The sequence below is a fragment of the Macaca nemestrina genome, chromosome 4, assembly GCF_043159975.1.
Source record: "Macaca nemestrina isolate mMacNem1 chromosome 4, mMacNem.hap1, whole genome shotgun sequence".
In the NCBI taxonomy this organism is placed as follows: Eukaryota; Metazoa; Chordata; class Mammalia; order Primates; family Cercopithecidae; genus Macaca; species Macaca nemestrina.
Genome location: NC_092128.1, coordinates 126760579 through 126778010, shown reverse-complemented (window position 1 = coordinate 126778010; position 17432 = coordinate 126760579). Strand labels below are relative to the sequence as shown.

Genomic DNA, 17432 nt, shown 5'->3' with positions numbered 1-17432 from the left:
GTCACTGTTTCCTTAGGTGTTATTTCTTTACATATGAATAAAAGTCTTGGTAGAAAAGCATTTCTGGTTTTAAGGAAGAATATCTAAATCTACAAAATGAACCAATTGGGGCTATGAATGTTTACATTACAAAAGAATTCTTAAGAATACCTCCATTTGTGCTATTCTGCATTTAATATTATTATTATTATGACATCAGGCTCAAGTCTTCATATAAAGTAGGCTCAAGTCTCCATATTAAAGTATTTTTTCCTGGAAAAGGACTGAATATTAAAAAATACATTTTATACCTGTAATTCTAGCACTTTAGGATGCCAAGGCGGGTGGATCACCTGAGGTCAGGCGTTCAAGACCAGCCTGGCCAACATGATCAAACCCCAACCCTACTAAAAATACAAAAATTAGCTGGGTATAGTAGCACACACCTGAAATCCCAGCGACTCGGGAGGCTGAGGCAGGAGAATCACTTGAACCCGGGAGGTGGAGGTTGTAGTGAGCCGAGGGTTGAATGTTTCCAGTGAATGATATCAGGGGAGTCAAGGACATGTGGGTACCTGTGAATCACCCAGCATGGGTCAGGAAGGTCCTGGGCTGGAGGGAGACTCCAGGTGTCTTGAAGAATTGAGGCTCTGTTCTCCTGCACACAGCCTGTCACATCATAAATTGTCCTATGATCTGATGTCTCTCCCAGGGTCAGTGGGGACTGGAGACACAGAGGAAATGAGTTCTGAGGGCAGATCCCTCCTCCATTCAGATGTCACCATATAATTCTGCCCACTCGCACACGCGCACACGTAGGTGATGTGGCCATGTAACCAGACCCAGGTTCAGCTGCTTACCACTTAAAAGCCAGAACACAAGAGGTGAGGGTTGATGGGAGGAAAAGCAGGTTTAATTGGAAAGTCAGAAAACCAAGAAGAGGGTGAGCTAGTGTTATAAAGTACCATCTTATATTTTAAAATTCACCGTAGGAGTTTTAAAGGGAAGCTTGGTGTGAGAGGCATGTGGGCGTGGTGCGGGGTGCAGCGTGCAGGTCTGTGGATCCTCTTCCAGCGGCTATCTAGGAGATTTGCCCTTCTGGAGGTCTGGTTGGTGATTACCTGACTTTGGCCTGATGGTGGTGGACTAATTGTGCCCAACGCCTCCCAAGTGGGAAAATTCCACAGTGGCTCCCTGCCTGATTTGTTTCAAGAGTAGTGTCTGGTTTTTTTGTTTGTTTGCTTGTTTGTTTGTTTTTTTGACAGGATCTCATTCTGTCGCCCAGGCTGGAGTGCAGTGGTGCAATCATGGCTCACTGAAGCCTTGACGTCCTGGGCTTAAGCAATCCTCCCATCTCAGCCTCCTGAGTAGATGGGACCACAGGTATGTGCCACTATGCCTGGCTAATTTTTAAATTTTTTTGTAGAGACAGGGCCTCCCTATGTTGCCCAGGCTGGTCTTAACCTCCTGGGCTCGTGCAGTCTTCCTGTTTTGGTCTCCCAAAGTGCTGGGATTACACATGTGAGCCTGGGATTACATGTGTGAGCCACTGCACCTGGTCTGGAATGTTTTAAGCGCATAATTGGATAAGGAGGCATTGCCGAAGGGGAGTATCTAGAGAGGTTAGGAGTAAAGCGGTCAGAGGGGAGGGAAGTAAAAGAAAGAGGGTGATTTAAATAACTGAGGTCCCTGGTTACAAACTCCCCACTGTCAAGTTTCATTCTGTCTCTATGGAAAACAGGCAACTGATTCATTCTGGCTACTTCGTATTGAAAAGGGGCATAGTCAGGGGGCCACGGAATGAACTTATCCACCCAGAGTTGACAGCACTTGAAAGTCCCTGAACTTAGAGAAGAGATCTGCTGGAGCGTCATGGGGAGTGTGTAACAGCAATACAGTCTGCAGCAGAAGAATAATCCTATCCCTGTAATCACGGCTATAATCACGAGCAACTTTTCCCACGAGGAAGCCTGATACAAATCATGAGGAGAGCCATTGATTTAAAGATATTGTGGGATCAGACAGAGTACTGGACTGGTTTGCTTGTGCATGTCTTGTAGGGCTGAGGATGTTTTCAGAGTTATCCTGGAAGTACACACAGCATTCAATCTTTTTTTCTTTTTTTTTTTTTTTTTGAGACAGAGTCTCATTCTGTGGCCCAGGTGGGAGTGTAGGGGTGTGATCTTGGCTCACTGCAACCTCTGCCTCCTGGGTTCAAGCAATTCTCGTGCCTCAACCTCCCAAGTAGCTGGGATTAGAGGTGTGCACCACCATGCCTGGCTAAGTTTTTAAAAAAACTTTTAGTAGAGATGGGGTTTCACCAAGTTGGCCAGGCTGGTCTCGAACTCCTGGCCTCATGTGATCCACCTGCTTCAGCCTCCCAAAGTGCTGAGATTATAGGTGTGAACCCCCATGCCTGACCAGCATTCAGTCTTAATTATTAAATTGATTAATAATTAAGTTCTGCACTGTCAGTTGTACCCGCAGCTTCTATGGTGATCTGACAGCAGAATGGTTACATATATTTAACAGGTTATAGGAGGAGCTGTGAATATTCATGAAGGCGGTCCTGACACATGTGTATTGAACCAATAAATATGCATGTAATGTAGGACTCATGTTCATTTTGGGATGCAGACTTAACTCTTAAATGTACAGTTAGATTTTATCTGTCAAACGTTCTTTTCAGGACACAAAGGCATGCAGATGTGTAATTTCTGTCATTCAGCCAGAACTAGTGCATGGTCAGTGGGCGTTTATCAGGAGAAAGTTTTAACTAGAGTCTCTTGTCTCATTAAAATTGTAGTTATGGCTGGGGGGATAGGGAATGGGGATCAGTTGGTCAGCTTCTATTGAAGCCATAAATTTTTTGTTTGTTTGTGGGTTTTTTTGTTCGTTTGTTTTTTAGATGGAGTCTCACTCTCTTGCCCAGGCTGGAGTGCAGTGGTTCAAAGTTGGCTCACTGCCACATCCAGTGCCCAGATTCAGGCAATCCTCCTGCCTCAGCTTCCCAAAGAGCTGGGATAACAGGTGTGTGCCACCATGCCTGGCTAATTTTTGTATTTTTAGTAGAGATGGGGTTTCACCATCTTGGTCAGGCTGTTCTCAAACCCCTGACTGCAGGTGGTGCACCTGCCTCAGCCTCCTGAAGTACTGGGATTACAGGCGTGAGCCACCATGCCCAGCCTTTGATCAGCCTTTCACCAAATACACAATGTGCATCTGGCGGAAGGGTAGAGGAATAGTCACTTATGCCTTTTCTTTTTTCTTTTTCTTTTTTTTCTGAGACAGAGTTTCACTCTTGTTGCCCAGGCTGGAGTGCAATGGTGCAACATCGGCTCACTGCAAACCTCTGCCTCCCACATTCAAGCGGTACTCCTGCCTTAGGCTCCTGAGTAGCTGGGATTACAGGTGCCTGTCACCATACCTGGATAATTTTTGTATTTTTAGTAGGGACAGGGTTTCACCAGGCATGGTGGCTCACACCTGTAATCCTAGCATGTTGCAGGAAGTCAGGGACCCCAAACGGAGGGACTGGCTGGAGCCACAGCAGAGGAAACATAAATTGTGAAGATTTCATGGACATTTATCACTTCTCTAATAATACTCTTATAATTTCTTTTTTTTTTTTTTTTTTGAGACGGGGTCTCGCTCTGTCGCCCAAGCTGGAGTGCAGTGGCCGGATCTCAGCTCACTGCAAGCTCCGCCGCCCAAGTTTACGCCATTCTCCTGCCTCAGCCTCCCGAGTAGCTGGGACTACAGGCGCCTACCACCTCGCCCGGCTAGTTTTTTGTATTTTTTAGTAGAGACGGGGTTTCACCGTGTTAGCCAGGATGGTCTTGATCTCCTGACCTCGTGATCCGCCCGTCTCGGCCTCCCAAAGTGCTGGGATTACAGGCTTGAGCCACCGCGCCCGGCCCTCTTATAATTTCTTATGCCTGTCTTACTTTAGTCTCCTAATCCTGTTATCTTTGTAAACTGAGGATGTACGTCACCTCGGGACCCTGTGATGATTACATTAACTGTACAAATTGATTGTAAAACATATGTGTTTGAACAATATGAAATCTGATTATAAAACGTGTGTCTTTGAACAATATGAAATCAGTGCACCTTGAAAAAGAACAGAATAATGGCAATTTTAGGGAACAAGGGAAGATGACCATAAGGTCTGACTGCCTGTGGGGTTGGGCAAAAAGAGCCATATTTTTCTTTTTGCAGAGAGCCTATAAACGGACGTGCAAGTAGGAGAGATATCGCTAAATTCTTTTCCTAGTAAGGAATATATTAAGACCCTAGGAAAAGAATTGCATTCCTGGGGGGAGGTCTATAAACGGTCACTCTGGGAGTGTCTGTCTTATGCGGTTGAAATAAGGACTGAAATACACCCTGGTCTCCTGCAGTACCTTCAGGCTTATTAGGGTGGGGAAAAAAACCCACCCTGGTGAATTTGAGGTCAGACCGTTTCTTTGCTCTCGAACCCTGTTTTCTGTTGTTTGTTTATCAAGACAATACGTGCACAGCTGAACATAGACCCTTATCAGTAATTCTAATTTTGCTCTTTGCCTTGTGATCTTTGCTTTGCCCTTTGCCTTGTGATCTTTGTTGGCCTCAGAAGCATGTAATCTTTGTGACCTACTCCCTGTTCGTATACCCCCTTTCCTTTTAAAATCGCTAATAAAAACTTTCTGCTTTTGCAGCTCAGGTGGGCATCACGGAACCTACTGATGTGTGATGTCACCCCTGGCGGCCCACCTGTAAAATTCCTCTCTTTGTACTCTTTCTCTTTATTTCTCAGACCAGCCGACACTTAGGGAAAATAGAAAGAACCTATGTTGAAATATTGCAGGTGGCTTCCCCTGATACTAGCCCTTTGGAAAGCTGAGGCAGGATCACCTGAGATCGGGGCTCGAGACCAGCCTAGCCAAGAGCCTTCAAGATATCCTGCCTTTTGGGGCCAAACCATTTTATGTATTGATTGATGACTTTGCCTGTAACCTCAGCCTCCCTGCCTTTTAAAACCTTTCTATATGGTCCAGGTGTGGTGGCTCACACCTGTAATCCCAGCACTTTGAGAGGCCAAAGCAGGTGGATCACTTGAGGTCAGGAGTTCAAGACCAGCCTGGCCAACATGGTGAAATGCCAACTCTAATAAAAAAAAAAAATACAAAAATTAGCCAGGTGTGGTGGTGTGCATCTGTAGTCCCAGCTACTTGGGAGGCTGAGGCAGGAGAATTGCTTGATCCCAGGAGGTGGAGGCTGCAGTGAGAAAAGATGGTGCCACTGTACTGCATCCTAGGCAACAGAGCAAGACTCTGTCTCAAAAAAAGAAAAAAAGAAGAGATGTGATTCCCAGTATTAGACTGACAATGAAAACGGAAGGTGTCAGCTGGGCATGGTGGTTCACACCTGTAATCCCAGCACTTTGGGAGGCTGAGGTGGGTGAATCACCTGAACTCAGGAGTTCGAGACCAGCCTGGCCGACATGATGAAACCCCATCTCTACTACAAATACAAACATTAGGGCATGCTGGTGCATGCCTGTAGTCCCAGCTACTCTGGAGGATAAGGCAGAATGATCTGTTGAGCCCTGGAGTTTGAGGCTAGGAAGGGTTAAGAATTCAAATCAATATATATAATTGACCTACTAAATGTAATAAGGGTGAAAGGAAATGACTCTGTACGAAAAGTATGCAAGGAATATAGGGTGTTTTTTATAAGAAAAGGTATGAGGTATGAAGGATATGTTTCCATTAATGAAAAAGAGATGGCCGAGCACGGTGGCTCATGCCTGTAATTCCAGCGCTTTTGGAGGCCAAGGTGGGTGGTTCACAAGGTCAGAAGTTCAAGACCAGCCTGGCCAAGATGGTGAAACCCCATCTTTACTAAAAATACAAAAATTAGCAGGGCATGGTGGCAGGTGCCTGTAATTTCAGCTACTCGGGAGGCTGAGACAGAGAATTGCTTGAACCCAGGATGCAGAGGTTACAGTGAGCTGAGATCATGCCACTGCACTTCAGCTTGGGCAACAGAGTGAGACTCTATCTCAAAAAAAAAAAAAAATCATTTTGTCACAAAGTAGAATGAATTGTTCCAGAATGAGAAAGTGGAAAATGTAGAAGGAAAGAAACTTGTAAGAATATAAAACGTTGTATAGGCCGGTCCAGTGGCTCATGCCTGTAATCCCAGTACTTTGGAAGGCCGAGGTAGGCGGATTGTTCAAGAGTCCAGGAGTTCAAGACAACTTGGGCAACACAGTGAGACCCTGTCTTTAAAAAAATTTAAAAATTAGCCAGGTATGTTGGTGCATGCCTGTAATCCCAGCTCCTCGGGAGGCTGAGATGGAGGACTGCTTGAGCCTGGGAGGCGGAGGTTGCAGTGAGCCAAAACTGCACCACTGCACTCCAGCCTGTCAAAAAGACCAAATAAAATTAGCTGGGTTTGGTGTTGCAATCCTGTAGTTTCAGCTACAAAATGCTTAATGACAAGATAGTTTTAATAACTTTGAGATCCTATCAATGAACTAAGAATTCCCAGTTCTCTAGCAGAGAAGCTGACATTCATGAAACTGCTAACACAAGATCAAGCAGAACAAGAATTAATTACATGGGACTGAATGAACTAATAAAGCATAATTGTGGTTACTGTTTTGGAACGTTGCTGGTTTTTACTATTTTGTTTTCTAAATATAAGGAACTCCGCCGCTAGGTGCAGTGGCTCATGCTTGTAATCCCAGCACTGTGGGATGGATCACCTGAGGCCAGGAGTTCAAAACCAGCCTGGCCAACATAGTGAAACCCTGTCTCTACTAAAAATGCAAAAAATTAGCCAGGCGTGGTCACATGCGCCTGCAGTCCCAGCTGCTCGGGAGGCTGAGGCAGGATAATCACTTCAATCAGGGAGGCAGAGGTTGCTGTGAGCCAAGATCATGCCACTGCACTCCAGCCTGGGTGACAGAGTGAGACTCTGTCTCAAAATAAATAAATAAAAAAAATAAAAACTACATTTCATATATATGTATATAAACACAGAGGATGAAAATTAGCAATTTGCTTTTCTCTCTCTGTATGAGTGCATAATAAAACCCAAGACTCTGTCAATTCCTTCTTCAGGCATAAATTTGAAAGTGTGAGGCCAGGCATGGTGGCTCATGCCTGTAACCTCAACGCTTTGGGAGGCTGAGCTGGAAGGATTGCTTGAGGCCAGCATTTCAAGGCCAGCCTAGGCAATATAGTGAGACCCTGACTACAAAATGTTTTCTTTTTCTTTTTTTCTTTTTTGACATGGAGTTTCAATCTTGTTGCCCAGGCTGGAGTGCAATGGCAGTGTCTCGGCTCACCACAATCTTTTCCTCCCAGGTTCAAGCAATTCTCCTTCCTCAGCCTCCCGAATTGCTGGGATTATAGTCGCCCGCCACCACGCCTGGCTAGTTTTTGTATTTTTAGTAGAGACAAGGTTTCACCATGTTGGCCAGCCTGATCTCGAACTCCTGACCTAAGGTGATCCACCTGCCTCGGCTTCGCAAAGTGCTGGGATTACAAGTGTGAGCCACCGTGCCTGGCTTTTGAAAAAATTTTTGAGATGGAGTCTTACTCTGTTGCCCAGGCTAGAGTGCAGTGGTGCTATCTTGGCTCACTGCAACCTCCACCTCTTGGGTTCAAGGGATTCTCCTGCCTCAACCTCCCAAGTAGCTGGGATTACAAGTGCCAGCCACCACGCCCAGCTAATTTTTGTATTTTTAGTAGAGATGGAGTTTCACCCTGTTGGCCAGGCTGATCTTGAACTCCTAACTTCAAGTGATCCCCCTGCCTCGGCTTCCAGAAGCACTGGGATTACAGGTGTGAGCCACAACACTTGGCCAATTCTCACTCTTAGTTCCTGCAAGAACTGGCTGGGTGCAGGGGCTCACACCTGTAATCCCAGCACTTTGGGAGGCTGAGACGGATAGATCACCTGAGGTCGGGAGTTCAAGACCAGCCTAACCAACATGGAGAAACCCCGTCTCTACTAAAAATACAAAATTAGCTGGGTGTGGTGGCACATGCCTATAATCCCAGCTACTTGGGAGGCTGAGGCAGGAGAATCGCTTGAACCTGGGAGGTGAAGTTTGCTGTGAGTGAAGATCATGCCATTGCACTCCAGCCTGGGCAACAAGAGCGAAACCCTATCAAAAAAAGAAAAAAAAAAAAAGTTTAAAAGTTAAAGAACTAGTTGTTGGAAGAGCTTGGCACCTCCGCTCTCTCGCTTCCTCCTTTGCCATGTGATCTGCACATAGCTCCCCTTCACCCTCTGCCATGAAAGCTTCCAAGGCTGCAGCAGAGGCAGATGCCAGGGGCCATGCTTCTAGTACAGCCTGCAGAACCGTGAGCCAAACAAATCTCTTTTTGACAAAAGAGAGACAAATGACCCACCCTCAGCCTCAGCTCTTCCTTTATAACAACCTAAGAGGACTAGCCACTTTATCGGGTTGTTGTAAGAAGTAGATGAGATAATACAGGTAGATGAGGGTCTGTCTGGCACATGGTGTATCAGTCAAGATAGGCTAATTAGGCTGCAGTCACAAACTCCAAAACCTCAGTTGTTTGAGTCAATAAAGATTTATTTCTCATTCATGCTACACATCCATCACAGGTTGGAAAGGGGGCTATGATTTCCATAAGTTGCTCAGGGATCCCAGCTGAGGGATGCTTAAATTCACACATGCTTCCATGATCACCAAGGCAGGAAAAAGAGATGCAGAAAATCAGACATTGGCTCTTAAAAATATTGCTGTTTGCCGGGCGCGGTGGCTCATGTCTGTAATCTCAGCACTTTGGGAGACTGAGGTGGGTGGATCACCTGAGGTCAGGAGTTCAAGACCAACCTGGCCAATGTGGTGAAACCCCACCTCTGCTAAAAATACACAAAATTAGCTGGATGTGGTTGCACATGCCTGTAGTCCCACTTACTCGAGAGGCTGAGGCAGGAGAATCACTTGAACCTGGGAGCCAGAGGTTTCAGTGAGCCAAGATCATGCCACTGCACTCCAGCCTAGGCAACAGAGTGAGATTACACGTCAAAAAAAAATTTTTTTTTGCTGTTTAAGGCTGGGCATGGTGGCTCATGCCTGTAATCCCTGCACTTTGAGAGGCCAAGCGGGGCAGATCGCTTGAGCTTAGGAGTTTGAGACCAGCCTGGCAAACATGGCAAAACCCCATCTCTACAAAAAATTAGCCCAGCATGGTGGCATGCACCTGTAGTCCTAGCTATTCAGGAGGTTGAGTTAGGAGGATTACTTGAGCCTGGGAGGCAGAGATTGCAGTGAGCTGAGACCATGCCACTGCACTCCAGCCTGGGTGACAGAGACCCTCTCTCAAAAAAAAAAAAAAAAAAAAAAATTTGCTGTTTACATTTCATTGACCAAAAAAGTCACATGGTCACCCCTCACGTGACAGGGTCAAAGACACGCAATTCCACTTCATGTCTGAAAAAAGGGAGAAAGAAATATTTTGTGAACTTCTATGGTTAGTTGTCATAATTTAAAAAGTGGGCAGAGGGGAGCTCACTGAGGATGCCACATTTGAGTTGAGGCTTCAATGACGAGCGGAAATTATAGGAGCTACACATACGAAGTCTCTGAGGCAGGAATGGGCTTTTAAGGAAGAAAAAGTGGCTTGAATGTTTGGAGAACCGTGAATGAGAGTAAGAATTGAGCAGGGACTGGGTCACACAAAGCCTTCTTGGCAGTAGTAAGGAGTATGAATTATATTTCAAGTGCACCAAGAGACCAGGTAGGGTGGCTCACGCCTTTAATCCCAGCACTTTGGGAGGGGAGGTGGGAGGATCATTTGAGCCAAAAAGTTTCAGACAGACCAGCCTGAGGAACATAGACCCCAAAATGTCACCCAAAAATTTTAAAATGAGCAGGACATGGTGGTATATGCATGTGGTCCCAGCTACTTGGGAGGCTGAGATGGGAGGATCACTTGAGCCTGGAAGGTCGAGGCTGCAGTGAGATGTGATGGTGCCACTGTATTCCATCCAGGGCAACAGAGTGAGATCTGTCTCCAAGAAAAAAAAAAATTGGCTGCGTGTGGTGGCTCACGCCTGTAATCCCAGCACTTTGGGAGGCTGAAGCGGATGGATCACTTGAGGTCAGGAGTTCGAGACCAGCCTGGCTAACATGGTGAAACACGGTCTCTACTAAAAATACAAAAATTAGCCAGGTGTGGTGTTGTGTGCCTGTAATCCCAGCTACTTGGGAAGCTGAAGCAGGAGAATCGCTTGAATCCAGGAGTTGGAGGTTGCAGTAAGCCAAAATTGTGCCATTGTACTCCAGCCTGGGAGGCAGAGTGAGATTCCATCTCAAAAAAAGTGTGAACTACTGGGCTGTGACTTCATGAAAAGATATTATCATTGTTTATAGTACTGGTACAAGTTTGTACCCTATAAACACAAGAATTGTAATAACTTCTAGTGCACATAATTCTCATAAAAATGCAAACTCTATTTTAAAAAGTTAGCCAGATATGGTGGCATGCACCTGTGTCCAGCTACTCAGGAGGCTGTGGCAGCAGGGTTGCTTGAATCCAGGAGTTGGAAGCTGCAGTAAGCTATAATTGCACCACTGCACTCCAGTCTGGGTGCCAGAGCACATCCCTGTCTCTAAAACATGTGAACAAAACAAAACAAAAACTCTATGTGTGTGAGATCTCACACACGAAATGATTGAGGCCATTCTGTTAGGAGTGATGATACATTACGACGAGGTATCAACAAGAATTAAATTATATGCTTACAATTGTACTTCTCTGATGACTCGAAATACTTCACACACATGAGCTTCTGGGTCCATATATATCCAATATTATTTCTTTTTTCTCTTTTTGTTTGTTTGTTTTTGAGACAGAGTCTTGCTCTGTCACCCAGGCTGGAGCGTAGTGTCGCAGTCTCGGTTCACTGAAACCTCTGCCTCTGGGATTCAAGCGATTTCCCTGCCTCAGCCTCCCGAGTAGCTGGGATTACAGGTTTGTGCCACCACACCAGGCTAATTTTTTGTATTTTAGTAGAGACGGGATTTTGCCATGTTGGCCAGGCTGGTCTTGAACTCCTGACCTCAGGTGATCTGCCTGCCTTAGCCTCCCAAAATGCTGGTATTGCAAGCATGAGCCACTGCACCCAGACTTCTAATGTTACTTCTTCCTGTACTACCCATATATATATATTTTTTTATTTTTATTTTTGAGACAGGGTCTTGCTCTGTCCCCCAGGCTGCAGTACAGTGGTATGATGACAGCTCACTGCAGCCTCAACCTCTCATGCTCAAGCAATCCTCCCACATCAGCCTCCCAAGTAGCTGGGACTGCAGGTATGTGCCACCACGCCTGGCTAATCTTTGTATTTTTTTAGAGGTGGGGTTTTGCTATGTTGCCTAGGCCAGTTTCAAACTCCTGAGCTCAAGCAATCTTGAGCTCAGCCTCCCAAAGTGCTGAGATTACAGGCATGAGTCACTATGCCCAGCCAAAAAAAAAAAAAGATAATAAAAAAAAATAAAGTACTCTGCTTACCATGATCATGGGAACTGGGACGCCTAAGTCCAAGATCCTAATGTTATAAAGACTGGAAACACATTACAAAACTTGGCCAGGTGTGGTGGCACATGCCTGGAGTCCCAGCTACTTGGGAAACTGAGGTGGAAAGATCTTTTGAGGGCTGGGCTTGGTGGCGGATCACGAGGTCAGGAGTTCGAGACCAGCCTAATAGGGCAAAACCCCATCTCTACTAAAAATACAGAAATTAGCCAGGTGTGGTGATGGCTGCCTGTAATCCCAGCTACTTGGGAGGCTGAGGCAGGAGAATTGCTTGACCCAGGAGGTGGAGATTGCAGTGAGCCGAGATCACACCATTGCATTCCAGCCTGGGTGACAGCAAGACTCCATCTCATAAAAAAAAAGATCATTTGAGACCACATTGAGCAACATAGTGAGATCCCATTTCTAAAACAAATGTTTTAAAAAATTTGCCTGGGCCGGGCACTGTGACTCAAGCCTGTAATCCCAGTACTTTGGGAGGCCGAGGTGGGCAGATCACATAAGGTCGGGAGTTCAAGACCAGGTCACCCAACATGGTGAAACCCCATCTCTACTAAAACTACAAAATTAGCCAGGTGTGGTGGCACATGTCTGTAATCCCAGCTACTTGGGAGGCTGAGGGAGAATTGCTTGAACCCATTAGGGAGAGGTTGCAGTGAGCCGAGATCATGCTACTTCTAGCCTGGGCGACAGAGTGAGACTCTTGTCCCAAAAAAGAAAAACAAAAAGCCTTTTTTTTTTTTTTTAAGATATAGGGTCTCACTACATTGTCCAGGCTGGTCTCAAACTCCTGACCTCAAACCATCCTCCCACGTTGACCTCCCAAAGTGCTGATTACAGGCATGAGCCACCCAGACACCCATCTGGCCAGAGCGGCACGTGCCGCACAGAGCTGGGCCCAGGGATCGGGAGGAGGGGACAGTTTAGGCATCCTGAGGTCAACTCTGCCGAGGCAGGAAGGTCCCTTGGATTTCAAGGTTCTGATAGAGGACAGGATGTGACATCAGACCAAGGACACCACCCCTGGTCCCCTCCTGACTTGGATGTAGTCAGCAGAGAAGTGGCACCAAGTCTGGGCTGCTTTTGCCTGGTCTGCATCCTCTTTTTCTGACTTTATGGCATTCAGTACAGGAGGAAGAGAGGAGAGGGCTGAGTGCCAGTGTGCGCCCCACTCACAGTGTCTTAAGCAAAGCCCCCCCATCCTCCCAACCAGCCTTCCTCCCTGTGACAGGCAGTGGGTCATCTGCCTCTTAGTCACGGGTCTGAATCCTCTTGCCTCGGGCTGGGATGAGTCCCTGGGCTCTCACTTGTCTCGGGAGACAGTGGGCCCCATCCACTCCAAGGAGGAACTCCTGGCCCCACTGACCCAGGTGCACAAACCGCCCTGGCAGTTCACCTGTCATCAGCAAGTTATCTGTCCATTCCGCCAAGATTCCCCGCTATGTGTCAGGGCTTCCACTAGGCCTGGGGGCACAGCTGTGCAGCATACTTGTCCTGGATCCCTTTGGGGGCCTAGGAGCTGAACCTGGCTCTTCTCTCTGCAGTTGGGCCCCACCCTGGACATGTGGGTTCCCTCTAGCTTCAATGACATCGGCCAGGACTAGTGGTTGTAGCATTTTTTCAGGTAGGTGTGGTACGAAGGGGAGGTGACCCTGCCAGAGCAATGGACCCAGGATCTGCGCACGAGTGGTGCTGAGGATTGGCACTGCCCACTCCTATGCCATCGTGGTCAGTGCAGCCAGGAGCAGGCAGGGTGGGTTGAGTGGGCACGGCTGCTGAACAGCATGGGACCCCAACTGCCACTCACAGCCTGTCTCCTGCGGTGGGATGGTGGGGGACCCTGCGCTACCCTGGGGGCTGTGCCCTGTATAGAGGGATAGGTGGCCTGATCTACCCCATTGGGATGTCATCCTTCCTGCCTGGCTGGCAGACCCCTGAGCCCCATGCTGCAGGTTATGTGAGGGAGTGCCCGATAGCAGGGCCCCGCCTCTTGCCCTGACCTGCCATGCCCTCCCCGTATCTCCTGTGTCTGCAGTGGGTGAATAGGATCGACTCGCTAGAGCATGAGGGGCTGACATCAGCAGCCTGGTCGAGGTTGGGCCCCTGCCCTCCTGCCTCTGCGTCACTATTGCCATCAACAACATCCTCACGCCCTCCACCCTGCCACCAGGGACCATCCGCTACATGACCAGCACCTCCAAGTGGGTACCATCCTGTCTCCACCGCACACACCCACCTTCCCGTCCCACACCGTGGTCTTCCTGCTAGGCACAGGGTGGCCTTCGCAGAGTGGAAGCCCTGGATCTGGGGAGGCCAGTGAGCTGAGGTCAAGGGACCCAGGTTAAGGGCCCAGCAAACCTCAGTCCTCCCACGCTAGGTATCCCAAGGGTTACTTTGTCCAGAAAACAGACTTTGACTTCTTCAACTACGCGGGACTGCAGCGGTTGGTGCTTCTGTACATGACACCCACCACCTACATCGATGACATCACCATCACCACCGGCGTGGAGCACAACAGTGGTGAGGGCTTGTGGTAGGATCCTCCCTCAGTGGGGCCCAGGGTGGTTCTGTTTGTTTTCTGTTTGGAAAGCTCTCCCAGGAAAAAGTTCTCCCAGCATCTCCAAACCCTCACAGGTTCCCATCCACCTAAGAAGCTAAATCCAGGCTGTCTGAGCAGGCACAGGCTCCCGAAATCACCCGTGTGTTTGACCTCGCTTGGAGAAGAAGGGTCTGGCCTAACGTCACACAGCTCAGGGTGGCGATCCTGTCCCTTCTCCATGGTGCTGCTCTCACTCCAGCTCCCCTTGCTACACATCGTGCTCAAGGAACAGGCAGCTTCGGGGGTTCGGGCATGGTGGCTCATGCCTGTCCTCTCAGCTCTTTGCAAGGAGGCCCTGGTAGGAGGATCACTTGAGGCCAGGAGTTCAAAACCAGCCTGGGTAACATAGCGAGACCATCACCACAAAAAATTAAAAAATTAGCCAGGCATAGTGATGCATGCTGGTAGTCCCAGCTGCTGAGGCAGGAGAATCACTTGAGCCTGGGAGGTCAAGGGTGCAGTGAGCTATGACCGCGCCACTGCACTCCAGTCTGGGCAACAGAGGGAGACCCTTTATTTTTTGAGACAGGGTCTCACTGTTGCCCAGGCTGGAGGGCAGTGGTGCAATCTTGGCTCACTGCAACTCTACCTCCCGGATTCAAGCGATTCTCCTGCCTCAGCCTCCCGAGTAGCTGGGATTACAGGCACTTGCCACCATGCCTGGTTAATTTTTGAATTTGTTTAGTAGATACGGGGTTTCACCATGCTAGCCTGGCTGGTCTTGAACTCAAGACCTCAGGTGATCCACCTGCCTTGGCCTCCCAAAGTGTAAGATTACAGGCGTGAGTCACCACTCCCAGCTGAGATACCCTGTCTTTTAGAAAAAAATTTTTTTAAGTTTTTTTTTTACTTTTTAAAAATGTATCTTTTTCTTTTTTTGAGATGAGGCCTTGCCCTGTGGCCCAGGCTGGAGTGCAGTGGCGAGATTATTGACAACTGTTGTGGAGCCACAGTTCTAAGTTTAAAAGAATTTAGGGCCGGGCGTGGTAGCTCACGCCTGTAATCCCAGCACTTTGGGAGGCCAAGACAGGCAGGAGATCAAGACTATCCTGGCTAACACAGTGAAACCCCGTCTCTACTAAAAAATACAAAAAAAATTAGCCGGGCGTGGTGGCGGGCGCCTGTAGTCCCAGCTACTTGGGAGGCTGAGGCAGGAGAATGGCGTGAACTTGGGAGGCGGAGCTTGCAGTGAGCCGAGATTGAGCCACTGCACTCCACCCTGGGTGATAGAGCGAGACTCCGTCTCAAAAAAAAAAAAAATAATTTAGGCTTGGTGTGGTGGTGAGATTATTGACAGCTGTTGTGGGGCTGCAGTTCTAAGTTTAAAAGAATTTAAGCCAGCAGCCCATCAAAAAGCTTATCCACCACGATCAAGTGGGCTTCATCCCTGGGATGCAAGGCTGGTTCAACATTCGCAAATCAATAAATGTAATCAGAACCAAAGACAAAAACTACATGATTATCTCAGTAGATGCAGAAAAGGCCTCTGACAAAATTCAACAGCCCTTCATGCTAAAAACTCTCAATAAATTCGGTATTGATGGAACCTATCTCAAAATAATAAGAGCTATTTATGACAAACCCACAGCCAATATTATACTGAATGGGCAAAAACTAGAAGCATTCCCTTTGAAAACTGGCACAAGACAGGGATGCCCTCTCTCACCACTCCTATTCAACAGAGTGTTGGAAGTTCTGGCTAGGGCAATCAGGCAAGAGAAAGAAATAAAGGGTATTCAATTAGGAAAAGAAGTCAAATTGTCCCTGTTTGCAGATGACATGATTGTATATTTAGAAAACCCCATTGTCTCAGCCCAAAATCTCCTTAAGCTGATAAGCAACTTCAACAAAGTCTCAGGATACAAAATCAATGTGCAAAAATCACAAGCATTCTTATACACCAGTAACAGATAAACAGAGAGCCAAATCATGAATGAACTCCCATTCACAATTGCTTCAAAGAGAATAAAATACCTAGGAATCCAATTTACAAGGGATGTGAAGGAGAACTACAAACCACTGCTCAGTGAAATAAAAGAGGACACAAGCAAATGGAAGAACATACCATGCTCATGGATAGGAAGAATCAATATCGTGAAAATGGCCATAATGCCCAAGGTAATTTATAGATTCAATGCCATCCCCATGAAGCTACAAATGAGTTTCTTCACAGAATTGGAAAAAACTGCTTTAAAGTTCATATGGAACCAAAAAAGAGCCTGCATTGCCAAGACAATCCTAAACCAAAAGAACAAAGCTGGAGGCATCACGCTACCTGACTTCAAACTATACTACAAGGCTACAGTAACCAAAACAGCATGGTACTGGTACCAAAACAGAGATAGGCCAATGGAACAGAACAGAGCCCTCAAAAATAATACCACACATCTACAGCCATCTGATCTTTGACAAACCTGACAAAAACAAGAAATGGGGAAAGGATTCACTATTTAATAAATGATGCTGGGAAAATTGGCTAGCCATAAGTAGAAAGCTGAAACTGGATGCTTTCCTCACTCCTCATACGAAAATTAATTCAAGATGGATTAGAGACTTAAATGTTAGACCTAAAACCATAAAAACCCTAGAAGAAAACCTAGGTGATACCATTCAGGACATAGGCATGGGCAAGGACTTCATGTCTAAAACACCAAAAGCAATGGCAACAGAAGCCAAAATTGACAAATGGGATCTAATTAAACTAAAGAGCTTCTACACAGCAAAAGAAACTACCATCAGAGTGAACAGGCAACCTACAGAATGGGAGAAAATTTTTGCAATCTACTCATCTGATAAAGGGCCAATATCCAGAACCTACAAAGAACTCAAACAAATTTACAAGAAAAAAGCGAACAACCCCATCAAAAAGTGGGCAAAGGATACGAACAGACACTTCTCAAAAGAAGACATTCATACAGCCAACAGACACATGAAAAAATGCTCATCATCACTGGCCATCAGAGAAATGCAAGTCAAAACCACAATAAGATACCATCTCACACCAGTTAGAATGGCAATCATTAAAAAATCAGGAAACAACAGGTGCTGGAGAAGATGTGGAGAAACAGGAACACTTTTACACTGTTGGTGGAACTGTAAACTAGTTCAACCATTATGGAAAATAGTGTGGCGCTTCCTCAAGGATCTAGAACTAGAAATACCATTTGACCCAGCCATCCCATTACTGGGTATATACCCAAAGGATTATAAATCATGCTGCTATAACAACACATGCACATGTATGTTTATTGCAGCACTATGCACAATATCAAAGACTTGGAATC

At 46.7% G+C, this 17432-nt stretch overlaps 1 protein-coding gene across 1 annotated transcript in view; it reads right to left on the bottom strand.

The window, feature by feature from the left end:
- Nucleotides 1-711: 711 nt before the first annotated feature.
- The window catches only part of LOC139362634 (uncharacterized), a 59384-nt gene continuing 42663 nt past the window's right edge, over nt 712-17432 (bottom strand). Inside the window, exon 6 of the mRNA XM_071094144.1 lies at nt 712-17432. This exon is cut by the window's right edge and continues 3558 nt beyond it. The gene's annotated coding sequence lies outside the window, so the exon portion shown is untranslated.